General features: G+C 41.0%; 1 pseudogene; it reads right to left on the reverse strand.

Moving 5' to 3' along the window:
* Nucleotides 1-2,128: 2,128 nt before the first annotated feature.
* Nucleotides 2,129-5,758, reverse strand: LOC124218229 (furin-like protease 2; annotated as a pseudogene).
* Nucleotides 5,759-6,000: the final 242 nt, after the last annotated feature.

The raw sequence follows: 6,000 nt of genomic DNA on the forward strand, positions 1-6,000 counted from the left end.
AGTCGAGAAATTTTGTTAGCGGACTGACAGCTACTGAATTTTGGCTTGCGCGAAAAACGAATCGAAATAATTTATTGTAAACATGAACCAGGAACCAAAGAGCGCTTATCCTGGAAGTCGAGAAATTTTATTAGCGGACTGACAGCTACTGAATTTCGGCTTGCGCGAAAAACGAATTGAAATAATTTATTGTAAACATGAACCAGGAACCAAAGAGCGCTTATCCTGGAAGTCGAGAAATTTTATTAGCGGACTGACAGCTACTGAATTTCGGCTTGCGCGAAAAACGAATTGAAATGATTTATTGTAAACATGAACCAGGAACCAAGGAGCGCTTATCCTGGATGTCGAGAAATTTTGTTAGCGGACTGACAGCTACTGAATTTTGGCTTGCGCGAAAAACGAATTGAAATAATTTATTGTAAACATGAACCAGGAACCACGGAGCCCTTATCCTGGAAGTCGAGAAATTTTGTTAGCGGACTGACAGCTACTGAATTTCGGCTTGCGCGAAAAACGAATCGAAATAATTTATGGTAAACATGAACCAGGAACCACGGAGCCCTTATCCTGGAAGTCGAGAAATTTTGTTAGCGGACTGACAGTTACTGAATTTCGGCTTGCGCGAAAACCGAATTGAAATAATTTATTGTAAACATGAACCAGGAACCACGGAGCGCTTATCCCGAAAGTCGAGTTTCACCGCGTAGCGGACCCGAAGCGCAGGATCCGGGAGGTTGAGAACCCGGTACTCGAAATCGTAGCGGACCGAAAGCGCGGGATCCGAGAGGTTGAGAACCCGGTACTCGAAATTTGCGGAGCGCGACTCTTATCCGTCCGCTCTACTGCGCGGTTGTTTCCCGACTGAGGAATTCGGCTGGCTGATTTTAAATTGGTGACGTCACTTTCTGAACATCCGACATCCAAACTTTGGTTTCGAACTTTGATACTATGTATGATGATGTATGATGTATGATGTATGATGTATGATGTATGATGATATGATATGATGTATAATGATTTTAGTTTTCACATTTATGTATAATGATTTTACTTTATCTCTCCTGCCGATTCCAGACTCAAGCGGCCAGGCCCTTCGATGGTCAGCCGTTGACTGAAGATATATCCTTCAGTTAACGGGTCAGCTGATAACGCTGCCGTTCTGCGACAGTTGGATGATGAAAAATTTTGCTCGTACATTTCAAATGTGTGTTAAAATACACTCGAAGTGTTAAGAAGCCTCGTTCCTTCTCTTCCTATCACCTTCTTAGGTCTTTAAATCACTACGCTGCGTTAAATACTGTCTCATGTACGGAGAATCCATTTCATCTTAATCAAAATTAGCGCATCCGTGATGTATTACAGTTACTCTGAATTTTTTTCCATCCGAATACTTTACGAAAAACAATTCTGCTCCTCCACCCAACGCAGATACTTCACTTGCGACCAGCTAAAACAGCATTTCGATTCTGTGCCTATGAAAATTCAAGATCGAGAGAGCAAATGAAAAGTTGTTGGAATAATTATGAATACTAATGTTATGGAATACATCGGAATATCAATGTTATGGAATACGTCGTGCGCGTGTCGAATAGAATCCCATTTCGAAATGAATAATTCTTCTCTTTTTATGTCATAGCTAATCTAGTAATATAGGTAAATAGGATGGTTGGAGGTGTTCGGAAATGGTAGGACATTTCAAAAGTTAAAGTCGACGATGATCCGGTGCATCAATTTTATCTTTACAGATTTTCGTTTCCCATGAGGCATAGAGTATTCAACAACGATAATGCAGTCCTTAAAATTCATCATTCATCTCTGTCTGGAAAGCTAATTCGCAAGGCGTGGTATTCTAGATACGTCAAAACTAAGCCAGCGGCACGTGTTTGCATTATTAGAAAAATACCCGTACTCTACATACACTGTTTCTGATCTTTTGCTACATTTGGTTTAATCCCCATGCTTCCACAGCACGAATAGTCGGAAATGTTTTTGATTATCCATAATGAAATAACAGAAGTAACAAAGCTTAAATTTATTGTTAAAACTCTAATGAATACATCAAACTGCGGTCGAATTCATTTATTATTTGCACATGACCTCTGTACATTTGATAAATTATTCCTAAATACATTGAAACATATATATTTATGATGAAATATCGTGCAATAGGCTGTGTAAACTATGAACTATAATTTCTATCAAATAGCTGCTTTTGTGTCAACAGGGCTTTGAGACTCAGTTAAGTTGGATCTCGATTTTTGCCATCGTATGCAGGACATTGGGTTACAAGAACAAATGCGAATTACGAAGTACTCCGTGTTAGAGATAAGGATATTTTAGTTCCAGTATACCTATTCACAGAAATCCGTATGTGAATATACTAAAACCTCTGTGTTTATTGTAAAAATCTAGTTTCAAACATGTGTATATATGTATATACACATGCATAAGTATACATATACATACATACACATACATGTAGATAAATAATTGCCAAGAAATTAGAAACACTCACAACTTGTCGCAAATAGAGTAAAACGTCAGGTTAATAATATACAAATTACATATAATATATAAATATAATATATAAATTACATATTTACATATACATGATATAGATTAATAGTCTAGAAAAGAGTATTTAGAGAGCTTATCTAATTCCGATCTTGTAACAATAGATCATTAACATAATCAATATACGGTTAAAGCTGTATTAGCTACATTCACAATTAGAGAAAATTTTTTTTATCCATAGGTTCCACCTGCACGGCCAATTTTGTGTAGCTGAGAGTCGACTCTCTTCCCCTAGATATGGCCTGTACATGCAACAGACAAGTATAAGTCTAATATTATGCATAATTAATATTGCGTCTTAAGTGTCATAGGCAGGGCTGATTAGGTTTTCTCGTGATTATAAATGTGCTTGATTTTCATGTTACATAATCATGGAATGAATTTTACATACACAGCTTCTCTGATTTTAAGATTAGTTCAAGAACCCTAAATTCGATGAAAATCATGACTATCCTAAAGAGCGACAAATATCACGGCTAACAAAGCGATTGATGCAACGCAAATAGCAACTGCAAACGAAGTGGCTGCTGTTACAGCTAATGATGCAGAATCCTCGGTTCTGCCAAAGCTATCTGAAACCCCCCGACCTCCGTCTCGGTAAACTGTCCGCTTTCCAGCTGGAGAGCTATTCCGGCAACCACCTGGATCATGAAATGTTGACATGGTAAGTGAGATACAAAATAATGTTCAGGTTCATCAAACATCTCACTATCAGAATCAAGCATAAGTTCAACCCACCCGTTGCTGGATTACATATACAACAGTCTTGATCCTCGGCATTATTGATACCAGCTGGACAGCAAGGGACGCATTGATTGTTCAGTTTGTCGATGTGCAACGGAGCAGCGCATGACAAGCAACTAAACTTTCCCGGTCCCGTACATATCTGACAGCTTGAGTCACAGCTTTTGCAGAGTTGCGTCACCCAGTCGTAATATTGGCTACTGAGACATTCTATGCAAAGGCCCCCATCCAGCATTGAGTGAGCAGGACACAAGGTGCACCCTAGCGGCCCTTCGGCTGAAACCAATTTGACATTAGAATGACGTTAAAAGTCCAAACGAATATAGGTTCCCCGTGAGTAATAGACTAGATAATGATCTCATATTTTACCACCTCTACATGTTTTGCAGTAATGATGACACTTCTGACATCCAAAACTGGTCCTGAAGAATCCTTCTGGACATTCCGGATGACATTCTCCTGCAGTCAATTGCCAGCCTCTCGGGCAGGTTACACACTGATCTCTCCTGGGTCCAGAACAAGTCCTGCAGGACATGTGACACTTTGCGCATTGTCCACGATCGCTGTAATATCTGTAAAAGCAATATTATACGAATTCCTCACTCATAAAAGCAATATTGTAGATTGTCTTAAGGCCTTATCAAATTAGTGTCCGCGTGATATGGTGCGTGAGGTTAATTCATTTCTCGACTCACCCGTCAGTACAGAAAGATCTACACTCGCCACTCTGCAGCTGAAGTCCATCATTGCAAGTGGTACAGTTCAATCTGGAGGTGCAGGTCCTGCATGTATGAAGGCAGGGTAGACAAAGAGGTTTCCCAGCTGGCTGGGCGACGGAATAGTAACCGTCCTCGCATTGAGCGACACATATTTGACCCTGCAGAAGCAGTGTCTCTTGGCAGGAGACGCAGGAGTGGGCCCGGCGCAAGTCTCGCATGTCGAATGGCATCTCTTGCACCGTCCGTTTTCGTAATATTCAGTACTGTCGCACCGCGTACGACTCGCTGGGGCGCAGAAACTGTTGGTGTTCAAGTTCCAGTCACGGATGCAAGTGGTGCAACCGGAGGATGTGCACGTCAAACATCCCGTGGGACACTGAACACACTCTCGCCTTTTCTTATCAGGGCTAAATCCCGTTGGACAAGAAGCCAGGCACGTACCTATCGGTGTGCAAATTAATCTTATAGTTACAAAGATGCTGCAACTACTAACTGGGACCCTAACAAGTTGTTGAAGTAAAAGTGAGGTGAATAATTTGACTACAGAAACGAAATGAACATATGAAAGTTTACCTTCGGAAAAATAAAGTCCAGGCCGACAACCGATGTACTGAGTTTCACCAGTGCCATTGCAAGTTTTACAGGATACATGACAGGCTTCGCAGTTATAATCCATCGTTTCGTACGTGTTTTTAGGACAGGCAGCGTAGCACGTGTTTTCGTGCAAGACTAAGTGGTGTTTGCACGCAGTGCAATGATCCAAACGATTTTGGCAGCTAGCACAGTTTGCCTCGTATGGTATGCACGTCCCGTTTTCTAAATCTGAGTTTCGGTATTGTGTTTTAATGACAATTATGCTGATCTCGCGAAATTCCATTATAGTATGAATTTTTAATTAAAAATTTTAACGCTATGAAAAGTGTAAGTGCAAGGTTAAAGTTGAGCGTGCTAACGAGGTTTACCGGTTCGAGAATTTATGAAAGATTTAACCCAAAGTAAATGAAAAACTCGAAAAAACACTTTCCACGAGTTGACCGATTTTGATCCCTTTCAAACCTACTCTCTCAATATCCCTCGGGGCACTGTTGCAGGCAGACAGCAATATCCGTGATCAGAAGATGAGCCGGAGTACAGGAAAGACAAGACCTACACCTGATCCTACTCCTGAGACTACCCCTACTCCTGATCCCACTCTCACTCCCACTCTTGATCCTGATCCTACTCCTTCTCCTACTTTTACTCCTAATTCTACTCCTACTTCTTTTCCTACTTTTATTAGGACTCCTACTGCCACTTCTACAACTCCTGCTTCTACTTCTATTCCCACTCCAACTCCTAATCCTACTACTACCCACACTTCTACTTCCTTTTCTACACCTACTCCTGATCCTACTCCTACTACTACGACTACTTCTATTGCTACTTCAACTCATACTTTTTTTATTCCTACTTCTACTTTTACTTTTACTCATTCTCCTACTCCTAATCATACTGCTTTCACCCCTACTCCTGATTTTACATTAACTCCTACTACTCCTACTTCTACTCCCATTCCGATTCCAACTACTACTTTTACTGCTATTCTCACTTTTACTCCTATTTTTACACCTACTTCTGACCCCACTTCCACTCTTATTCCTGATCCTATTCCTACTCTTATTCCTGCTCCAGATCCAACGCCTACTTCTACTCCTGATCCTACACCTGGTCCTACTCATGGTCCTACTTCTGATCCTACTTCAGATCCTACTTCTGATTTGACTCCTGATCCCACTCCTGATCCTAGTCCTGGTCCTGCTCCTGATCGTACTCCTGATCTTACTCCTGATCCCACTTCCACTTCTACTCTTGATCCTGATCCCACTCCTACTCCTGGTCCTACTCCTGATCCCACTTCAGATCCTACTCCTGATCCAACTCTTACTCCTGATCCTATTTCTCCTATTGATCCTTCTCCCAC

Source organism: Neodiprion pinetum, chromosome 1 (assembly GCF_021155775.2).
Source record: "Neodiprion pinetum isolate iyNeoPine1 chromosome 1, iyNeoPine1.2, whole genome shotgun sequence".
NCBI classification, from domain to species: domain Eukaryota; kingdom Metazoa; phylum Arthropoda; class Insecta; order Hymenoptera; family Diprionidae; genus Neodiprion; species Neodiprion pinetum.